The sequence below is a fragment of the Panicum hallii genome, chromosome 6, assembly GCF_002211085.1.
Source record: "Panicum hallii strain FIL2 chromosome 6, PHallii_v3.1, whole genome shotgun sequence".
Lineage (NCBI taxonomy): Eukaryota > Viridiplantae > Streptophyta > Magnoliopsida > Poales > Poaceae > Panicum > Panicum hallii.
In genome coordinates, this window is record NC_038047.1 from 32,607,385 (window position 1) to 32,630,489 (window position 23,105).

The 23,105-nt window shown below is 51.3% G+C and overlaps 1 long non-coding RNA gene across 4 annotated transcripts; it reads right to left on the minus strand.

Moving 5' to 3' along the window:
- Positions 1-1,225: 1,225 nt before the first annotated feature.
- Positions 1,226-15,126, minus strand: LOC112896443. Of its 4 annotated transcripts, none has more exons than XR_003229452.1 (6): positions 14,908-15,126; positions 13,666-14,823; positions 13,263-13,310; positions 13,078-13,165; positions 12,125-12,977; positions 1,226-2,812 (listed from the first exon to the last, which is right to left on the minus strand). It is a non-coding gene; the product is annotated as an uncharacterized LOC112896443 (long non-coding RNA). The 4 variants fall into 4 exon arrangements; XR_003229454.1 differs by lacking the exon at positions 1,226-2,812 and having other exon boundaries at positions 9,104-12,977; positions 13,666-14,267; positions 14,764-14,823; positions 14,908-15,122; XR_003229453.1 differs by lacking the exon at positions 1,226-2,812 and having other exon boundaries at positions 9,104-12,977; positions 13,666-13,730; positions 14,764-14,823; positions 14,908-15,119.
- Between the last annotated feature and the right edge of the window lie 7,979 nt (positions 15,127-23,105).

A 23,105-nucleotide genomic window follows, 5' to 3' on the forward strand; every position in this document is an offset into this window, starting at 1 on the left:
TCGTCAGGCCACGTCAGGGCGCTGGTCAAGGATGTGTTAGGGCACCTTGGACTTGATAGGACTCTTCTGATCTCTTCTTTATCGATTGTCTCTCTATGATGACCCACCCGATGATCTCTTCTTTATCGATCGTATCTCTATGATGACCCATCCGATGATCTCTTCTTTATCAATCGTCTCTTTATGATGACCCACCCGACCCAATGATGAGGGTGTCCTGACCACTATATGGGTCTGAGGCCATTGTCTACTATTATTGCTTGGGCCCAAGGCGATCTATCGAACTCGGCGGAGCCCATGAACCTTTCTACCGCGGCGGCATGTGTGGCAGGTAAAAGGACCGACCGTCGAGAGTCGAAGGCATTGAGTAAATGAACAGAAAATCCCAAACTCTACTATTCCCCTTCTTCCTTCCTCCAAGCCGTCGCCACCACTAGCGTCGCAACTCCGTCTGAAGCTCGCCGGTGCGCCACCGGTGTAGTTAGGACCGTCACAACTGGTACTAGCACTACAGGAAAATAAGGCGAACCATCTCGACTCAGGCCATTAATCCTGAGAAGTGTCTTGGCCTATCAGTGAACTCCCTCACAATGACTACCAGCCCACAACGCACGCCATCGCCACGCAACATCGCAACAACGCACGCACACCACCGCTAGAAAACAAAACCCGCGCGCCCCTTCTTCCCCACTGGCACCAGCCTTCTCCATCCAGAGCCTTCCTCCCCGCCCACAGTGCCACACAGCGCGCCGAGCCGAGCCCTCCGCCCTCGAGCACTAGCGAGCGAGAGATCCCACCCCGAGCGCCACTCATGGACCGCCACAAAGCGCACGCTTCAAGCACTCTGATAATCTTTCAAGGTTTCAGAGCCTACACTTAGATCCAATCCAATCAAACCTCCATGTCAACATCCTATTCCACTGTCACCATCAAGCACACCCATCTCTACACTGTGGCGACGAACCCGTACGTCCGGCCTGTTTCGGAACATTTTTTATTCGTTGCCTCTAATTTCTCTCCATCGGATTGGTTCACATGACAGAAGCGCGACTAGTACAAGCTAGTTCGGTGAGATGAATGTACGGGCTCCGTAGGCGCACGTCTCCCGATTTCGCTGTAGCTTTTCGATCGTTTTGGTTTGGAAGCGTTAATTTTGGAGGTGCTGGTTCCGATCTGTACGTGGGCTTTCAGCCATGAAGTGCCTAATTATTTGAACCCCTCCCCCCACCCCCCCCCCCCCCGCGCCGGTTTATAATGTTTTAATAATTTGTTCACTGGAATCTGTTCAACAGCTCAATATAATCGTGAGGCTAGAATTTCCTACGTTTCTTTTTGCTTTTTCTATTTTCACCGTTTCCATTTTTGCGTTTATGACGTTTTCACCGTCTCTTTTTGCTAAATATAATCATCATGAATCGCTTGATGTTGATTTGACTCATTTCTTATGTGTTCTGATCATCATTGGAATCTACTTAGCTCCTCAAAGCGAGCGAGGTCAGAAATGGTGCCCTTCCTTTTGCTTTTCACCCCTTCCCTTTAGCCTCTTGCTCCTGCTGCGCGAAAAAGGTTTGTAGTGTTTCTACCTTGTAACCGCCCTCTGATCTGATCCTTTGTAGCAGACAGCTGCACAGCCTGCAGCTTTTCAGGATTCCCGCCCGCAAAGACCATGCCGTTTGGTTTCTCTATGACCGTTTTGTTTCTTGACGCTCACGCAATGGCGCCTCGGTGCATGCTTTTTCTGCCTGAAAGACAATACTACCCTTGCAACATACTACAGTATACCCACTGCCGTTTGAATCTGTGAATTATTATGGACTAACGCCGTTAACCTCTCATGTCTCTTTGCGTGCAGGTCCGTCACCCTCTGCCGCCGTCCCCATCATCGCCCCGCCGCCTCCTGCCGCACCTCGCCACACGCTACCGCTGCTGCCGCCGCCGGCACGTGTGTCTGACTTTGCTGCCAGCAAGCCAAAGCGGCAGCCACCAAGAGGAGGCAAGTCACTCCGGTATTATGGGCCTGCAGGAGCCTACAACAGTGCTGCCCTCGGCTCCACGGTTGTGGAGCAATGCCCGTCCTCTGTCCTCCAGGCTATTGCGTGGGTGTGCTGGAGACCGTGGACAGCGCGGACCGCGGGTCCCTTTGCAGCGTCGCCGAAGATTTCGAATTCACCCAATCCAACATTGGCGTGGATATGGTCTGGCGCGTCTACAGGATATGCGGGGGCCGCCAGGAGGCCGTTCCCAAGGATCCGAACAGTTGCACCCATCTGCCGGCGCGGTCCCCGCCGCCTCCCCCTCCGCCCCTCCGCCCCGCCAGCCGCCGCCGCCATCGCGGCTGCTCGACGACGAGGCCTGCATGGTTGGAGACTGGCCATCGCCATGTCTTTGGGCTTGCTGGGCGGCGGCATAGCAGTATGGCTGTCAATATGGCTCGGGTCTTGGCTGGTGTCCTTTAGCAGGACGCCGGCGACAGGTATATTGCTCTGCAGCTTTGCTTGCTTAGTAATTAGTTTGGGTCAAAAATATATAATGCAACATTAATTAATTAAACGGGCCGAGGCATGCAACTAATCATTACATCAATTCTTTAATCTGTCTGTGCAGGGGAGTCCACCGGGAGACGAGCAGCGGGGGCCTTCGGCGGAGTTGACGTGGGCCAGGAGAACACATCCCGGAGGCGGTACACGCTTCTAGCGCTGGTGGTGGCCTTGCTTCCATGGACGTACAGGGTCTGCGGTCTCCTGCAGCAGCGCCACTGATGATGTTCTCGCCAGGCCACGTCAGGGCGCTGGTCAAGGATGTGTTGGGGCACCTGAGCAAGTGGGCGCCCCCGCGCCAGAACGACCCGCCTCCACCCCCACTACAGTTCCTTAGACTTGATAGGGCTCTTCTGATCTCTTCTTTATCGATTGTCTCTCTATGATGACCCACCCGATGATCTCTTCTTTATCGATCGTATCTCTATGATGACCCATCCGATGATCTCTTCTTTATCAATCGTCTCTCTATGATGACCCACCCGACCCAATGATGAGGGTGTCCTGACCACTATATGGGTCTGAGGCCATTGTCTACTATTATTGCTTGGGCCCAAGGCCATCTATCGAACTCGGCGGAGCCCATGAACCTTGCTACCGCGGCGGCATGTGTGGCAGGTAAAAGGACCGACCGTCGAGAGTCGAAGGCATTGAGTAAATGAATCGAAAATCCCAAACTCTACTATTCCCCTTCTTCCTTCCTCCAAGCCGTCGCCACCACTAGCGTCGCAACTCCGTCTGAAGCTCGCTGGTGCGCCACCGGTGGAGTTAGGACCGTCACAACTGGTACTAGCGCTAAAGGAAAATGAGGCGAACCATCCAGGCCGTTAATCTCGAGAAGTGTCTTGGCTTATCCGTGAACTCCCCTCACAACGACTACCAGCCCACAACGCACGCCCTCGCCACGCAACATCGCAACAACGCACGCACACCACCGCTGGCACCCACCGCTAGAAAACAAAACCCGCGCGCCCCTTCTTCCCCACTGGCACCAACCTTCTCCATCCAGAGCCTTCCTCCCCACACACAGTGCCACACAGCGCGCCGAGCTGAGCCCTCCGCCCTCGAGCACTAGCGCGGGAGAGATCCCACCCCGAGCGCCACTCATGGACCGCCACAAAGCGCACGCTTCAAGCACTCTGATAATCTTTCATGGTATCAGAGCCTACATTTAGATCCAATCCAATCAAACCTCCATGTCAACATCCTAGTACACCGTCACCATCAAGCACACCCATCTCTGCACACCGTGCGGGCGCCTGCTGCGCATCGGGGGCGCCCACCTCGCCGCCGCCTGCCATAGTACGTGATGTCTACGCCCGCCCGCCCGCTTCCTTCCTCTCTCTCTAGGATCTGCGTCTGTGCCTTGCGCGAGATGGGTGTGCTTGTCGGCAGGGGATGGCGACATAGCTGTACATGTTGTGCTGCTTTATGATTTACCTCTAGAGCTGTTAGTTGTTGCGATGGTGTTTCGTTGCGAGTTCCCGTCTTCCACTGTGGTGACGAACCCGTACGTCCAGCCCGTTTCGGAAGATTTTTTATTTGTTGCCTCTAATTTCTCTCCATCGGATTGGTTCACATGACAGAAGCGCGACTAGTACAAGCTAGTTCGGTGAGATGAATGTACGGGCTCCGTAGGCGCACGTCTCCCGATTTCGCTGTAGCTTTTCGATCGTTTTGGTTAGGAAGCGTTAATTTTGGAGGTGCTGGTTCCGATCTGTACGTGGGCTTTCAGCCATAAAGTGCCTAATTATTTGAACCCTTCACCCCCCCCCACCCCCCCCCCAGCGCCGGTTTATAATGTTTTAATAATTTGTTCACTGGAATCTGTTCAACAGCTCAATATAATCGTGAGGCTAGAATTTCCTACGTTTCTTTTTGCTTTTTCTATTTTCACCGTTTCCATTTTTGCGTTTATGACGTTTTCACCGTCTCTTTTTGCTCAATATAATCATCATGAATCGCTTGATGTTGATTTGACTCGTTTCTTATGTGTTCTGATCATCATTGGAATCTGCTCAGCTGCTCAAAGCGAGCGAAGTCAGAAATGCTGCCCTTCTTTTTGCTTTTCACCCCTTCCCTTTAGCCTCTTGCTCCTGCTGCGCGAAAAAGGTTTGTAGTGTTTCTACCTTGTAACCGCCCTCTGATCTGATCCTTTGTAGCAGACAGCTGCACAGCCTGCAGCTTTTCAGGATTCCCGCCCGCAAAGACCATGCCGTTTGGTTTCTCTTTGCCCGTTTTGTTTCTTGACGCTCACGTAATGGCGCCTCGGTGCATGCTTTTTCTGCCTGAAAGACAATACTACCCTTGCAACATACTACAGTATACCCACTGCCGTTTGAATCTGTGAATTATTATGGACTAACGCCGTTAACCTCTCATGTCTCTTTGCGTGCAGGTCCGTCACCCTCTGCCGCCGTCCCCATCATCGCCCCGCCGCCTCCTGCCGCACCTCGCCACACGCTACCGCTGCTGCCGGCGCCGGCACGTGTGTCTGACTTTGCTGCTGCCAGCAAGCCAAAGCGGCAGCCACCAAGAGGACGCAAGTCACTCCGGTATTATGGGCATGCAGGAGCCTACAAAAGTTCTGCCCTCGCCTCCACGGTTGTGGAGCAATGCCCGTCCTCTGTCCTCCAGGCTGCTGCGTGGGTGTGCTGGAGACCGTGGACAGCGCGGACCGCGGGTCCCTTTGCAGCGTCGCCGAAGATTTCGAATTCACCCAATCCAACATTACCGTGGATATGGTTTGTCGCTTCTACAGGATATGCGGGGGCCGCCAGGAGGCCGTTCCCAAGGATCCGAACAGTTGCACCCATCTGCCGGCGCGGTCCCCGCCGCCTACCCCTCCGCCCCGCCAGCCGCCGCCGCCGTCGCGGCCTGCTCGACGACGAGGCCTGAATGGTTGGAGACTGGCCATCGCCATGTCTTTGGGCTTGCTGGGCGGCGGTATAGCAGTATGGCTGTCATTATGGCTCGGGTCTTGGCTGGTGTCCTTTAGCAGGACGCCGGCGACAGGTATATTGCTCTGCAGCTTTGCTTGCTTAGTAATTAGTTTGGGTCAAAAATATATAATGCAACAATAATTAATTAAACGGGCCGGGGCATGCAACTAATCATTACATCAATTCTTTAATCTGTCTGTGCAGGGAAGTCCACGGGGACATGAGCAGCGGGGGCCTTTGGCGGAGTTGATGTGGGCCAGGAGAACGACGTCCCGGAGGCGGTACACGCGTCTGACGCTGGTGGTGGCCTTGCTTCCATGGACGTACAGGGTCTGCGGTCTCCTGCAGCAGCGCCACTGATGATGTTCTCGCCAGGCCACGTCAGGGCCACTGATGATGTTCTCGCCAGGCCACGTCAGGGCGCTGGTCAAGGATGTGTTGGGGCACCTGAGCAAGTGGGCGCCCCCGTGCCAGAACGACCCGCCTCCACCCCACTACAGTTCTTTAGACTTTATAGGACTCTTCCGATCTCTTCTTTATCGATTGTCTCTATATGATGACCCACCAGATGATCTCTTCTTTATCGATCGTATCTCTTTGATGACCCATCTGATGATCTCTTCTTTATCAATCGTCTCTCTATGATGACCCACCCGACCTAATGATGAGGGTGTCCTGACCACTATATGGGTCTGAGGCCATTGTCTACTATTATTGCTTGGGCCCAAGGCCGTGTATCGAACTCGGCGGAGCCCATGAACCTTGCTACCGCGGCGGCATGTGTGGCAGGTAAAAGGACCGACCGTCGAGAGTCGAAGGCATTGAGTAAATGAACAGAAAATCCCAAACTCTACTGTTCCCCTTCTTCCTTCCTCCAAGCCGTCGCCACCACTAGCGTCGCAACTCCGTCTGAATCTCGCTGGTGCGCCACCGGTGCAGTTAGGACTGTCACAACTGGTACTAGCACTACAGGAAAATGAGTCGAACCATCTCGACTCAGGCCGTTAATCTCGAGAAGTGTCTTGGCCTATCCATGAACTCCCCGCACAACGACTACCAGCCCACAACGTACGCCCTCGCCACGCAACATCGCAACAACGCACGCACACCACCGCTAGCACCCACCGCTAGAAAACAAAACCCACGCTCCCCTTCTTCCCCACTGGCACCAACCTTCTCCATCCAGAGCCTTCCTCCCCACACACAGTGCCACACAGCGCGCTGAGCTGAGCCCTCCACCCTCGAGCACTAGCAAGGGAGAGATCCCACCCCGAGCGCCACCCATGGACCGCCACAAAGCGCACGCTTCAAGCACTCTGATAATCTTTCATGGTTTCAGAGCCTACATTTAGATCCAATCCAATCAAACCTCCATGTCAACATCCTATTCCACCGTCACCATAAAGCACACCCATCTCTACATGCCGTGGGGCGCCTGCTGCGCATCGGGGGCGCCCACCTTGCCGCCACCTGCCATAGTACGTGATGTCTGCGCCCGCCCGCCCGCTTCCTTCCTCTCTCTCTCTAGGATCTGCGTCTGTGCCTTGCGCGAGATGGGTGTGCTTGTCGGCAGGGGATGGCGACATAGCTGTACATGTTGTGCTGCTTTGTGATTTGCCTCTGGAGCTGTTCGTTGTTGCGATGGTGTTTCGTTGCGAGTTCCCATCTTCCACTGTGGTGACGAACCCGTACGTCCGGCCTGTTTCGGAACATCTTTTATTCGTTGCCTCTAATTTCTCTCCATCGGATTGGTTCACATGACAGAAGCGCGACTAGTACAAGCTAGTTGGGTGAGATGAATGTACGGGCTCCGTAGGCGCACGTCTCCCGATTTCGCTGTAGCTTTTCGATCGTTTTGGTTTGGAAGCGTTAATTTTGGAGGTGCTGGTTCCGATTTGTACTTTGTACGTGGGTTTCAGCCATAAAGTGCCTAATTATTTGAACCCCTCCCCCCCCCCCCCCCCCCGCGCCGGTTTATAATGTTTTAATAATTTGTTCACTGGAATCTGTTCAATACCTCAATATAATCGTGAGGCTAGAATTTCCTACGTTTCTTTTTGCTTTTTCTATTTTCACTGTTTCCATTTTTGCGTTTATGACGTTTTCACCGTCTCTTTTTGCTCAATATAATCATCATGAATCGCTTGATGTTGATTTGACTCGTTTCTTATGTGTTCTGATCATCATTGGAATCTGCACAGCTGCTCAAAGCGAGCGAGGTCAGAAATGCTGCTCTTCTTTTTGCTTTTCACCCCTTCCCTTTAGCCTCTTGCTCCTGCTGCGCAAAAAAGGTTAGTAGTGTTTCTACCTTGTAACCGCCCTCTGATCTGATCCTTGTAGCAGACAGCTGCACAGCCTGCAGCTTTTCAGGATTCCCGCCCGCAAAGACCATGCCGTTTGGTTTCTCTTTGCCCGTTTTGTTTCCTGGCGCTCACGTATGGCGCCTCGGTGCATGCTTTTTCTGCCTAAAAGACAATACTACCCTTGCAACATACTATAGTATATCCACTGCCGTTTGAATCTATGAATTATTATGGACTAACGCCGTTAACCTCTCGTGTCTCTTTGCGTGCAGGTCCGTCACCCTCTGCCGCCGTCCCCATCATCGCCCCGCCGCCTCCTGCCGCACCTCGCCACACGCTACCGCTGCTGCCGGCGCCGGCACGTGTGTCTGACTTTGCTGCTGCCAGCAAGCCAAAGCGGCAGCCACCAAGAGGAGGCAAGTCACTCCGGTATTATGGTCATGCAGGAGCCTACAAAAGTTCTGCCCTCGCCTCCACGGTTGTGGAGCAATGCCTGTCCTCTGTCCTCCAGGCTGCTGCGTGGGTGTGCTGGAGACCGTGGACAGCGCGGACCGTGGGTCCCTTTGCAGCGTCGCCGAAGATTTCGAATTCACCCAATCCAACATTGGCGTGGATATGGTCTGGCACTTCTACAGGATATGCGGGGGCCGCCAGGAGGCCGTTCCCAAGGATCCGAACAGTTGCACCCATCTTCCGGCGCGGTCCCCGCCGCCTCCCCCTCCGCCCCTCCACCCCGCCAGCCGCGCCGCCGTCGCGGCCTGCTCGACGACGAGGCCTGCATGGTTGGAGACTGGCCATCGCCATGTCTTTGGGCTTGCTGGGCGGCGGTATAGCAGTATGGCTGTCATTATGGATCGAGTCTTAGCTGGTGTCCTTTAGCAGGACGCCGGCGACAGGTATATTGCTCTGCAGCTTTGCTTGCTTAGTAATTAGTTTGGGTCAAAAATATATAATGCAACATTAATTAATTAAACGGGCCGGGGCATGCAACTAATCATTACATCAATTGTTTAATCTATCTGTGCAGTGGAGTCCACCGGGACACGAGCAGCGGGGGCCTTCGGCGGAGTTGACGTGGGCTAAGAGAACACGTCCCGGAGGCGGTACACGCTTCTAGCGCTGGTGGTGGCCTTGCTTCCATGGACGTACAGGGTCTGCGGTCTCCTGCAGCAGCGCCACTGATGATGTTCTCACCAGGCCACGTCAGGGCGCTGGTCAAGGATGTGTTGGGGCACCTGAGCAAGTGGGCGCCCCCGCGCCAGAACGACCCGCCTTCACCCCCACTACAGTTCCTTAGACTTGATAGGACTCTTCTGATCTCTTCTTTATCAATTGTCTCTCTATGATGACCCACCCGATGATCTCTTCTTTATCGATCGTATCTCTATGATGACCCATCCGATGATCTCTTCTTTATCAATCATCTCTCTATGATGACCCACCCGACCCAATGATGAGGGTGTCCTGACCACTATATGGGTCTGAGGCCATTGTCTACTATTATTGCTTGGGCCCAAGGCGTGTATCGAACTCGGCGGAGCCCATAAACCTTGCTACCGCGGCGGCATGTGTGGCAGGTAAAAGGACCGACCGTCGAGAGTCGAAGGCATTGAGTAAATGAACAGAAAATCCCAAACTCTACTGTTCCCCTTCTTCCTTCCTCCAAGTCGTCGCCACCACTAGCGTCGCAACTCCATCTGAAGCTCGCCGGTGCGCCACCGGTGCAGTTAGGACCGTCACAACTGGTACTAGCACAGGACCGTCACAACTGGTACTAGCACTACAGAAAATGAGGCGAACCATCTCGACTCAGGCCGTTAATCTCGAGAAGTGTCTTGGCCTATCCGTGAACTCCCCTCACACGACTACCAGCCCACAATGCACGCCCTCGCCACGCAACATCGCAACAACGCACGCACACCACCGCTAGCACCCACCGCTAGAAAACAAAACCTGCGCGCCCCTTCTTCCCCAGTGGCACCAACCTTCTCCATCTAGAGCCTTCCTCCCTACCCATAGTGCCACACAGGCTGAGCTGCGCCCTCCGCCCTCGAGCACTAGCGAGCGAGAGATCCTACCCCGAGCGCCACCCATGGACCGCCACAAAGCGCACGCTTCAAGCACTCTGATAATCTTTCATGGTTTCAGAGCCTACATTTAGATCCAATCCAATTAAACCTCCATGTCAACATCCTATTCCACCGTCACCATCAAGCACACCCATCTCTACACGCCGTGCGGGCGCCTGCTGCGCATCGGGGGCGCCCACCTCGCCGCCGCCTGCCATGGTACGTGATGTCTGCGCCCGCCCGCTTCTTTCCTCTCTCTCTAGATCTGCGTCTATGCCTTACGCGAGATTGGTGTGCTTGTCGGCAGGGGATGGCGACATAGCTGTACATGTTGTGCTGCTTTGTGATTTGCCTCTTGAGCTGTTCGTTGTTGCGATGGTGTTTCGATGCGAGTTCCCGTCTTCCACTGTGGCGACGAACCCGTACGTCCGGCCTCTTTCGGAACATTTTTTATTCGTTGCCTCTAATTTCTCTCCATCGGATGGGTTCACATGACAGAAGCGCGACTAGTACTAGCTAGTTGGGTGAGATGAATGTACGGGCTCCGTATGCGCACGTCTCCTGATTTCGCTGTAGCTTTTCGATCGTTTTGGTTTGGAAGCGTTAATTTTGGAGGTGCTGGTTCCAATCTGTACGTGGGCTTTCAGCCATAAAGTGCCTAATTATTTGAAACCCCCCCCCCCCCCCCCCGCGCCGGTTTATAATGTTTTAATAATTTGTTCACTGGAATCTGTTCAACAGCTCAATATAATCGTGAGGCTAGAATTTCCTACGTTTCTTTTTGCTTTTTCTATTTTCACTGTTTCCATTTTTGCGTTTATGACGTTTTCACCGTCTCTTTTTGCTCAATATAATCATCATGAATCGCTTGATGTTGATTTGACTCGTTTCTTATGTGTTCTGATCATCATTGGAATCTGCACAGCTGCTCAAAGCGAGCGAGGTCAGAAATGCTGCTCTTCTTTTTGCTTTTCACCCCTTCCCTTTAGCCTCTTGCTCCTGCTGCGCAAAAAAGGTTAGTAGTGTTTCTACCTTGTAACCGCCCTCTGATCTGATCCTTTGTAGCAGACAGCTGCACAGCCTGCAGCTTTTCAGGATTCCCGCCCGCAAAGACCATGCCGTTTGGTTTCTCTTTGCCCGTTTTATTTCCTGGCGCTCACGTAATGGCGCCTCGGTGCATGCTTTTTCTGCCTAAAAGACAATACTACCCTTGCAACATACTATAGTATATCCACTGCCGTTTGAATCTGTGAATTATTATGGACTAACACCGTTAACCTCTCGTGTCTCTTTGCGTGCAGGTCCGTCACCCTCTGCCGCCGTCCCCATCATCGCCCCGCCGCCTCCTGCCGCGCCTCGCCACACGCTACTGCTGCTGCCGCCGCCGGCACGTGTCTGACTTTGCTGCTGCCAGCAAGCCAAAGCGGCAGCCACCAAGAGGAGGCAAGTCACTCCGGTATTATGGGCATGGAGGAGCCTACAAAAGTTCTGCCCTCGCCTCCACGGTTGTGGAACAATGCCCGTCCTCTGTTCTCCAGGCTGCTGCGTGGATGTGCTGGAGACCGTGGACAGCGCGGACCGCGGGTCCCTTTGCAGCGTCGCCGAAGATTTCGAATTCACCCAATCCAACATTGGCATGGATATGGTCTGGCACTTCTACAGGATATGCGGGATATGCGGGGGCCGCCAGGAGGCCGTTCCCAAGGATCCGAACAGTTGCACCCATGTGCTGGCATGGTCCCCACCGCCTCCCCCTCCGCCCCTCCGCCCCGCCAGTCGCCGCCGCCGTCGCGGACCGCTCGACGACGAGGCCTGCATGGTTGGAGACTGGCCATCGCCATGTCTTTAGGCTTGCCGGGTGGCGGCATAGCAGTATTGATGTCATTATGGCTCGGGTCTTGGCTGGTGTCCTTTAGCAGGACGCCGGCGACAGGTATATTGCTCTGCAGCTTTGCTTGCTTAGTAATTAGTTTGGGTCAAAAATATATAATGCAACATTAATTAATTAAACGAGCCAGGGCATGCAACTAATCATTACATCAATTCTTTAATCTGTCTGTGCAGGGGAGTCCACGGGGACACGAGCAGCGAGGGCCTTCGGCGGAGTTGACGTGGGCCAGGAGAACGACGTCCCGGAGGCGGTACACACGTCTTGCGCTGGTGGTGGCCTTGCTTCTATGGACGTACAGGGTCTGCGGTCTTCTGCAGCAGCGCCACTGATGATGTTCTCGCCAGGCCACGTCAGGGCGCTGGTCAAGGATGTGTTGGGGCACCTAAGCAAGTGGGCGCCCCCGCGCCAGAACGACCCGCCTCCACCCCACTACAGTTCCTTGGACTTGATAGGGACTTGATAGGACTCTTCTGATCTCTTCTTTATCAATTGTCTCTCTATGATGACCCACCCGATGATCTCTTCTTTATCAATCGTCTCTCTATGATGACCCACCCGACCCAATGATGAGGGTGTCCTGACCACTATATGGGTCTGAGGCCATTGTCTACTATTATTGCTTGGGCGCAAGGCCGTGTATCGAACTCGGCGGAGCCCATGAACCTTGCTACCGCGGCGGCATGTGTGGCAGGTAAAAGGACCGACCGTCGAGAGTCAAAGGCATTGAGTAAATGAACAGAAAATCCCAAACTCTACTGTTCCCCTTCTTCCTTCCTCCAAGCCGTCGCCACCACTAGCGTCGCAACTCCATCTGAAGCTCGCCGGTGCGCCACTGGTGCAGTTAGGACCGTCACAACTGGTACTAGCACTACAGGAAAATAGTTTAATTTCATCGGCCAGAAACCGACGAAAATAGGCCCAAAGCCGACGAAGATAGCTACTTTCGTCGGTCGGCCGACGAAATTAGGCCGACGAAATAAAATAGATGAAAATAAGCGCTTTTTCATCGGTTGCCGACGAAAATAACAATATTTTCGTCGGCCGACACGGCCGACGAAAATATGTTCACATTTTCGTCGGCCTAAGTGGCCGACAAAAATACGTCAAGTATTTTCGTCGGCTTTAATGGCCGACGAAAATAATCAGATCCCTGCTAAAAAAAGAGGAATCTTTTTCACCATAGCTCCAGCTTTGCACACTGCCAGTGACACCGCGAGAATAGCATTTGCTCCAAGCTTTGTATATGCAAGACATCATCAGATGAAATCAGTACGAACAGTGCAAGATGCAAGCCAAGTTTAGGATTTAGGAACATAAGTATCAAATCCATGATACCTTTTGTTTACACCAGCCCCATTCGTTGGAGGTTCCATCAAGCTGCTGGACCATGAAGTTGTCAATGTCAACCTGCTCAACGGAGGTCCTGAAGCATAATTCACCGGTAAGCTAGCTATCATGTGATTAGGGTGTTACATCGATGAAATCATATAATATTCTTACTTAACAATTGAGATGCATACCTTTCCAATAATTGCCGGTCCAATGATGTTATTTACATTGTTCACAGCCTAACAAAAGGCAATACGACTTATTAATCCAATGTTAACAGAGAAAACAACCCATCAAAAACAGAATGGTTGCAACCAATAATACAGGTTAACTATGGGAAGAAATTTTAAGCCACAAGCTACCTACTAACACTTATTCAGCTTAGTTATTCCTTATGTACTGAAAGCATAGACTTCAAATAGGTTTCATGAATCAATTTTATCGTAAATACAAGATGGATACACATGTTGGTTTCTGTTATATAAAGTTTCTTAAACCAGGACCATTGGACTCATGAATGACTATGGTGCATGGCATATACAGCTAGAATAAACCCTCAAAACTGAATGGAAAAAATGGCTGGTTATAACTAACCTTAAGAACACCCTTGCCAAGATAGTCAGATCCTCCATCCCTCAACTCCAACGCCTCATATATTCCTGAAGTCAATTTTCCAAAAAAAATTGCTAAAATTCTGCATATAGATTTCAAAGAAGGCATGTAGAATTTGAGTCAACAGCAGACAGCACTCCCAAAAGGTGAAAAGGAAATGTGGCTTGAGTAGAGCCATAGACCACAATCTGGAATACTGCATAAAAGTCATTTAAAATGAAAAGGCACATTTAGAATTACCATTGCACCAAATCTAGGATGAAAAATATTTTCCTTTCGCTAACATGTCAAAATGAACAAATGATCAAACATGGCATGGTATCACTAATGTGTCTGTTTCATGATTCTTAAGACAAGAATACTTCAGCAAAGGTCTCAATAGCTTCACTGCATCCTTTCTGTATCATTTGAAAACAAAACCATGCTTGTACTCAATAGTTTAAGTAAGGTTTAGAGAAGTATAACTGAATATCTGAAAAAATTACAGTATTTTTTTAAAATTCCAGTACACAAGTTGAAAGGCAAAGCTGCCTTCTGTATCATTTACAGATCCACGTGGTAAGCAATTTGGAGACCAGTTCAACCTGTCATGATGAAGACGACTCTGCTGACATGTTCCCTCAGACCAGTACTTAGAAATTAGCAAATTTAGGTCAAAACATAGACATGACAACCATATTTGAACAATAGGTTTACAATGTAACAATGCAATTTATACCAACCTATTCATGTAGTTAAACAGCACGATATATTTCAAGTAATAATATTCTGTAAGAGCAGTGTCTCAATTGACAGTGAAAAAGTACTTACATAAATGGAGGGAATGCACCTGAGAAAATGTAAAACATAGGTGTATATGGAAAATCATGTTCCATGATAGTGACACGGACACTACATATGTGCAAAGTCAACTAATTAATTAGCACAAGCTACTAATAAAACTTAGCAGATCTTAGACTATCATATATGCATAGTTCAAAAATGCATGTTGCATAGAATCAAGAAGAAAGAGCTTCTTTTATGGAGTAAACTAGCAGGAAGAATTTTTATACCTCCAATAATATAAGAGATAAATTGTACCTCTAATACTCTATTGTTCAATCTTGGTGGATATGGGATCAAAGGAAAATCTCTGCTGTCCTGCAGGGGAAAATACATTTTCACTAGCACTTGTCTATGTAGTTTCCAGAAAATGCAGAACACTTGTTGCTTCAATGCCAGTACCTCAAAAGAGTCTGGGTGGCGATGGCGATGCCTCGTGATTGGAGATCTATCCCCGGGCGGCCGGTGAAGAGCGGGTGCGCCGCGGGGCAGAGGCAGAGCCGCGCGGGGCCCGCGGGGCAGAGGGGCGCGGGGCGGCGGCGGCGGCCGCGGGGGCTGCGCGGGCGCGAGCCGGCGGCGGCGGCGGGGGTAGAGGCAGAGCCGCGCGGGGGCCCGCGGGGCAGAGGGGCGCGGGACGGCGGCGGCGGCGGGGGTAGAGGCAGAGCCGCGCGGGGGCCCGCGGGGCAGAGGGGCGCGGGGCGGCGGCGGCGGCCGCGGGGGCTGCGCGGGCGCGAGCCGGCGGCGGCGGCGGGGGCCGCGTGGGCCGCGGGGCGGCGGCGGGGGTAGAGGCAGAGCCGCGCGGGGGCCCGCGGGGCAGAGCGGCGGCGGGCCCGGTGGCGGGGGCGGTGGCGGCGGTGGCGGGTGGGGCTGGGGGGGCGGGGGGCGGAGAAATGCATGCGTGCGGCACCGGAAGGAGATCCAAATCGCGCTATCAGGGTACCGAGGCCTATTTTCGTCGGGCTGCAAGCAGGTCGACGAAAATGTACTTTTTATTTCATCGGCTACAGCGTGGCCGACGAAAATATAAATCTTTTCTCGTCGGCCTGCGCTGGACTGACGAAAAAAGTTTTAATTTTATCGGTTTGTATTGGCCGATGAAATAAGCGAGTTATTTTTATCAGCTTATTTTTGTCCGACGAAATTATATCTGGCCGACGAAATTGAGCGGCTTTGATGTAGTGTAGAGCTTCTCCATCGCGCACGGGATTGAGTCCCACCGGAGCGGTAGGAGATGTGCGAGCGAATCGGGAGAAATTTTCTTCCAATTCGCCCTTAAATCCCATAAATCCCAAACATGGATGACCTTATTCTGCGTAACACCCTAGTTTGAATTTTGCTAGGATTTTAATATTTTAATAAAATTTGTTAGAATTAAATTAGGAAGTGTGCGTACAACTATTTGAAAACAAATTATTTTCTAAAATCAAATAAACATAGATTATAAAACTTGTCCATTGCAGCCATGTCGTTTGCATTGTGTTTTGTGTGCAAAATAGTTTTAAAAGTGTTTTGAAACATGCCTAGCTCCAGATTCAACCTCGTCCTCTAGAATCCTAATCAAACCTAGCTCAATACATCTCTCTTCCCGTCTCTCTCTCATCCATGTTCGAACTCCTGGTTAATATAAGCTAATCCTGCTCGACCAATCCTCATGTTCTTTCTCTCCCATTGTTTTGAAACAATCCTATTTAAGCTAAATCCATGGATCCTGTTAACCTTCATAGCACCTAAGCCCGCAACGACCCATGACAGTCCAATCCGATCTTATCCATTCTCTCTCATGGGCTCAACTTCAATCTCGTCTCGAGGTTGAATCATTCCTTATCATTCAAACCAAATCGAATCCAACTTTGATCATCCCAAGCTAAGGCCGAACACAAATAATCCAACCACCCCTTCCACGAGAGAAAAAGAAGAAAAAGAACCCCCCAAGGCCGAGCCTCCCTCCCTCACGTCATCCTCCCCTGGCGCCCCTATGTCTCTCCCGATGAACCTGGACACCCATCCATCGCCAAAAACAGCAGGTGATGTCCCCTTCCTGACCCCTGTCATCTCCCAATCCAGATCACGAGGGATAGACGGAAGCCCCCATAGCCGTGCCCTCCCTCTCTCTATCCATGGCTGCCCTCCCCCACCCCCTCCCCCCTCCAAAACCACCAAAACGGAGAGCACATGTCGCTGTGAATCCATTCTGCTGCTGTACCATTTATCTATAGAACCCAAGCTACCTACTGGAGACATCCGGCGTCATCATCGTCTCTGTCCACGTGAAAGCCGTCGTTGGCCCGATGAAGTCCCCCTCTCCTCCTCCCATACATCACCATTGCTGCACTCTCTAATCATTCATGTATCAGAGGTCTCCTAGTGTTAGGATTGATCTCGTCCGACTCGATCCAACGACCGAGTTGGAGTCCTTGATCGCACCCTGATCGGGGGCGCCCAACCGAGATGTGGTTGGTGGGCTCCCATCGTGTAGCGCTATATAGAAGAGGTGGGGGCCGTAGGAGCACGCACGCTAAGATTCACCGTGCCCCAAAACCCCACCGACAAAATCCTAACCGATCTACTGGGGAGCGCTGAAGCGGTGGGAAGCTCGCCACCTTCTGCACCACGCCGCTACTCCTGCGTCCTCGATGTCGGCGTTCTCGACCACTGACGTTGCTCCCGCCACCACAACACGTCATCATCGACATGGCGAGCTCCTCCACCAAGCCCGAAGGTCGATCTCCCTCTATCTCTTTTTCTCCTATTTATGTGTCCCCTAGATGTAATCTATGCTTTCGAATTCACCCAATCCAACATTGGCGTGGATATGGTATGGCGCTTCTACAGGATATGCGGGGGCCGCTGGGAGGTCGTTCCCAAGGATCCGAAAAGTTGCACCCATGTGCCGGCGCGGTCCCCACCACCTCCCCCTCCGCCCCTCCGCCCCGCCAGCCGCCGCCGTCGTCACGGCCTGCTCGACGACGAGGCCTGCTTGGTTGGAGACTAGCCGTCGCCATGTCTTTGGGCTTGCCTGGTGGTGGCATAGCAGTATGGCTGTCGTTATGGCTCTGGTCTTGGCTGGTGTCCTTTAGCAGGACGCCGGCGGCAGGTATATTGCTCTGCAGCTTTGCTTGCTTAGTAATTAGTGTGGGTCAAAAATATATAATGCAACATTAATTAATTAAACGGGCCGGGGCAGGCAACTAATCATTACATCAATTCTTTAATCTGTCTGTGCAGGGGAGTCCATAGGGACACGAGCAGCGGGGGCCTTCGGCGGAGTTGACGTGGGCCAGGAGAACGACGTCCCGGAGGCGGTACACGCGTCTGGCGCTGGTGGTGGCCATGCTTCCATGGACGTACAGGGTCTGCGGTCTCCTGCAGCAGCGCCACCGATGATGTTCTCGCCAGGCCACGTCAGGGCGATGGTTAAGGATGTGTTGGGGCACCTGAGCAAGTGGGCGCCCCCGTGCCAGAACGACCCCGCCTCCACCCCCACTACAGTTCCTTGGACTTGATAGGACTCTTCTGATCTCTTCTTTATCGATTGTCTCTCTGTGATGATCCACCCGATGATCTCTTGTTTATCGATCGAATCTCTATGATGACCCATCCAATGATCTCTTCTTTATCAATCATCTCTCTATGATGACCCACCCGACCCAATGATGAGGGTGTCCTGACCACTATGTGGGTCTGAGGCCATTGTCTACTATTATTGCTTGGGCCCAAGGCCGTGTATTGAACTCGGCGGAGCCCATGAACCTTGCTACCACGGCGGGATGTGTGGCAGGTAAAAGGACCGACCATCAAGAGTCGAAGGCATTGAGTAAATGAACAGAAAATCCCAAACTCTACTGTTCCCCTTCTTCCTTCCTCCAAGCCGTCGCCACCACTAGCGTCGCAACTCCGTCTGAAGCTCGCCGGTGCGCCACCGGTGCAGTTAGGACCGTCACAACTGGTACTAGAGCTTGTCCATCGCGCACGGGATTGAGTCCCACTGGAGCGGTAGGAGATTTGCGAGCGAATCGGGAGAATTTTTCTTCCAATTCGCCCTTAAATCCCATAAATCCCAAACGTGGATGACCTTATTCTGCGTAACACCCTAGTTTGAATTTTGCTAGGATTTTAATATTTTAATAAAATTTGTTAGAATTAAATTAGGAAGTGTGCGTACAACTATTTGAAAACAAATTATTTTCTAAAATCAAATAAACATAGATTATAAAACTTGTCCGTTGCATCCATGCCGTTTGCATTGTGTTTTGTGTGCAAAATAGTTTTAAAAGTGTTTTGAAACACACCTAGCTCCCGATTCAACCTCGTCCTCTAGAATCCTAATCAAACCTAGCTCAATACATCTCTCTTCCCGTCTCTCTCTCATCCATGTTCGAACTCCTAGTTAATATAAGCTAATCTGCTCGACCAATCCTCATGTTCTTTCTCTCCCATTGTTTGGAAACAATCCTATTTAAGCTAAATCCATGACTTCCATGTCATAATCATGTTAACCTTCATAGCACCTAAGCCCGCAACGACCCATGACAGTCCAATCCGATCTTATCCATTCTCTCTCACGGGCTCAACTTCAATCTCGTCTTGAGGTTGAACCATTCCTTATCACCCAAACCAAATCGAATCCTACTTTGATCATCCCAAGCTAAGGCCGAACACAAATAATCCAACCACCCCTTCCCCGTGCACCCCTCCCTACCCTCCACGAGAGAAAAATAAGAAGAAATAGACCCCCCAAGGCTGAGCCTCCCTCCCTCACGTCATCCTCCCCTGGCGCCCCTATGTCTCTCTCGATGAACATGGACACCCATCCATCGCCAAAAACAACAGGTGACGTCCCCTTCCTAACCCCTGTCATCTCCCAATCCAGATCACGAGGGATAGATAGAAGCCCCCATAGCCGTGCCCTCCCTCTCTCTGTCCATGGCTGCCCTCCCCCACCCCCTCCCCCCTCGAAAACCACCAAAACGGAGAGCACATGTCGCTGCGAATCCATTCTGCTGCTGTACCATTTATCTAGAGAACCCAAGCTACCTACTGGAGACAGCCGGCGTCATCATCGTCTCTGTCCACGTGAAAGCCGTCGTTGGCCCGATGAAGTCGCCCCTCTCCTCCTCCCATACATCACCATCGCTGCACTCTCTAATCACTCATGTATCAGAGGCCTCCTAGTGTTAGGATTGATCTCGTCCGACTCGATCCAACGACCGAGTTGGAGTCCTTGATCGCACCCTAATCGGGGGCACCCAACCGAGATGTGGTTGGTGGGCTCCCATCGCGTAGCGCTATATAGAAGAGGTGGGGGCCACGGGAGCACGCACGCTAATGTTCACCGTGCCCCAAAACCCCACCGACAAAACCCTAACCGATCTACTGGGGAGCGCTGAAGCAGTGGGAAGCTCGCCACCTTCTGCACCGCGCCGCTACTCCTGCATCCTCGACGTCGGCATTCTCGACCACCGACGTTGCTCCCGCCACCACAACACGTCATCATCGCCATGGCGAGCTCCTCCACCAAGCCCGAAGGTCGATCTCCCTCTATCTCTCTTTCTCCCGTTTATGTGTACCCTAGATGTAATCTATGCTTTTATTCACAAAATTAATGGAAAGACCCGGGTGATCTATTCCTAGAGATCCTGTAGACTCTATCACCTAGGAGTCGACCACCCTGATCCACGGCACCAGGATCAGAGGTACGCCCAGCACAGGATGTAGGTGGCCCTCGTCGTCTCCGGCATATCGTCGTCGCCAACCGGCCGCCATCAAGTCTGCCCCTGGCCACATCAAACCCCAAAGTGAGACTTCCCCCTTTACCCCCTTCCTGTTTTGATGTTCCATATCATGAATCACATACCATATTGCAAGTTCCCTCGATTCCCAGCACGGTTCTTCGGCTCTTCCCATCGCTGTCCTTGCGGCCAGCTGCCCTACTGCGGATTGGCATCGCGTTCCCTCGAGAACCAGTAGTCCGATCATAAAATCCCTTGACCAACTCGTGTATATTGTAATTGCACACGACCCTGCAAGATGTCTGAGCCATATGTGCCACGGTTCCTGAGATATTAATCTCGCCATGCTCGCTGCCCTTTCTGTTTACACAGCCGTGACATCCTGTCTTGCATTTACGTTCCCTGCTAATCCAGTCACCCGACCCCCAACCCCTTTAATCACAATGTGCATCATATATCTGCACACATACCCACAAGAGGAATCGACCATATGAGCTGTGCTGCCAGAGATATTAATCTCGTCATACCTGCTGCCCCTGCTGATTCACGGGCAGACAGCTGTCTCTTCTTCGCCACCGCTGATCGCCATCTAGTTCACCTCCGACTACCACGAACTCTCCAATGTGAAGACACCCTCATCAACTTCCCTTCCTGTGTTTAATGTTTCATGCACAAACACCTAGCGCATAGTTTGATTCCCATCGATCCCAGGCACTGTATCCCTATGAAACTCGTCGCTGTCCTCGCGGCCAGCCACGAAATCACCCGTTGGCATTGGCGTTCCTATTGACCTAGATCACCAATGGCTGAATCTTTCAACCAGCACATGTATCTTGTACCTGCACACGACCAAGCAAGATGGTTCGACCATGTGCCATAGTCCCTAAAATATTCATCACGTCATCCTTGCTACCCCTGCTGTTTGAACAGCAATGCCACCCAGTTCCCCTTTCGTGTTCCCTGGCAAACTGTTGGGCCGGCAGCCAAATCCTTACACCACCATATGCTACAGGTAGTTGCACACAATCACGTGAGTTTGATGTATCAGAGGACCAACATAGACCAAGGTTATGTTTGATGCCATCCACACTGCTCCTGCTGTCCTGTTGACATCCTTGCTCTGCTTGCACTCAGGTACTGAAGACAAGTTCAGATGGGAATGGACAACTGATGGGCAATTCTCAACTGCTTCTGCCTATAGAGCTCTTTTCATTGGACAACACGCTGTGCCTGGCGCAAAAGTGCTTGCTAAAACACGAGCACCAGGTCGCTGTAAGTTCTTCATTTGGCTCGCTATGCATGACCGTTGCTGGACTGGAGCAAGACGGAAGAGACACAACCTCCAGGATGATGATAACTGCACTTTCTGTGATCAACACTCGGAGATAATTTCTCACTTGCTATCTACTTGCGTGCTGGCTAAAGAAATCTAGTTTGCTGTGCTACGGCGATGCAACTTACAAAGGCTGACTCCTACAGGCACATTTCAAGATTTCTTTGACTGGCGGTTATCATCACGAAAGCAAATCAGAAAAGAATTGAGAAAAGCCTTCGACTCCCTGGTGATCCTGGTAGCCTGGTCGATTTGGAAGGAACGCAACCGGCGCATCTTCTAAAAGGAGAAGGTGACAACTAATGAACTGGTGGATCTCATCATTGATGACGGAAGGCTGTGGTGCTACGCCGGTTTAAAACACCTTATTCAGCTGTTTCCTTGGTTAGCGTATGACCCCACTGACCCTGCAAGGGTAGTCATTTTAGGTCGCGAATTAGTTAATACATAATCGCTACTACTGCCTTTTTGTGTTGCGGTGATCTCTATCGAGATCACGTGTTGTAATGTTACTATTCCCTCTCTCCTCTTAATGAAAAACGTGCTCAGGCGCGGTTGCTAAAAAAAACCACTGACCGGATTGAAAATCCCTTCAGCCAGCATGTGCCTCTTATATTTGCACGTGAACTTGTCAAGTGCATTGACAATAGCCACAGCATAGCTCCACTTCTTTGTGATGAGAGTCCTTGCTGCCGTGCTGTCCGCTACGCTCAGCACGTCCACTCAAACTGTGGATGGCATCCCCCACTGATTCTTTGACCATCTCAGTGTTCCAATCAGTCACTGATTCTTATAGAGCAGGATGAACTTTATTTAAACTCAAGAACTTAGGAAGTTGAGGGTTGTATTGTACAAACCATCGTTGAAGAGGAAGAAGAGGGAACTAAAAAGAGTCAGATGTGGTCGGCTGAACTAGAGGTTCAACCATCCCACTTAGAACCCATCTATTCTATTCTTCTATGTGTTGGTTTGTCCGATGTTGTGCAACATATTGGTGGGAGATCTCCAATGAGTGTGCGTTCGGTAAGCTTGAGACCTCTCTCGCACTTATTATTGTACCTGTTTTATTCAACAAAGCAAACAATGGTGGAAATAAGAAAAGAATCTGCTTGTTTTAAAACCGGAGAGTCTAAACCTTATTGAACAAAGGCGTAAAAAATGTTTGAAGCACCTGAGATTTGTTTTCTTATATTTTGTTTATGTATTTTTATGTTCTTTTTATTATAGCATGATGGGTCACTTTAGCAGGGTGGAACTGTGAGGCGAGGATGCACAAGGTGTGTGGGATACTTACCTGGTAGATCTTCCCAAACCCAGAACAGAATGCAAGAGTTTTTCCATAAAGCAAAGCTCATAATTAGTTCTACTTGGTTCCTCGTGCATCTGACCTCCCCTTGATTCTATCTTAGAGGAAGAGTGTTCGAGATTTGTATGTTTGCTGAAGTTATTATACACTGCTTCTTAACTGTTTATTTTATTTTCTGCAAAAGGTCAGTGGACAGCTCGAGGGATACTTGAAGAATTTAGAGAGGATATTG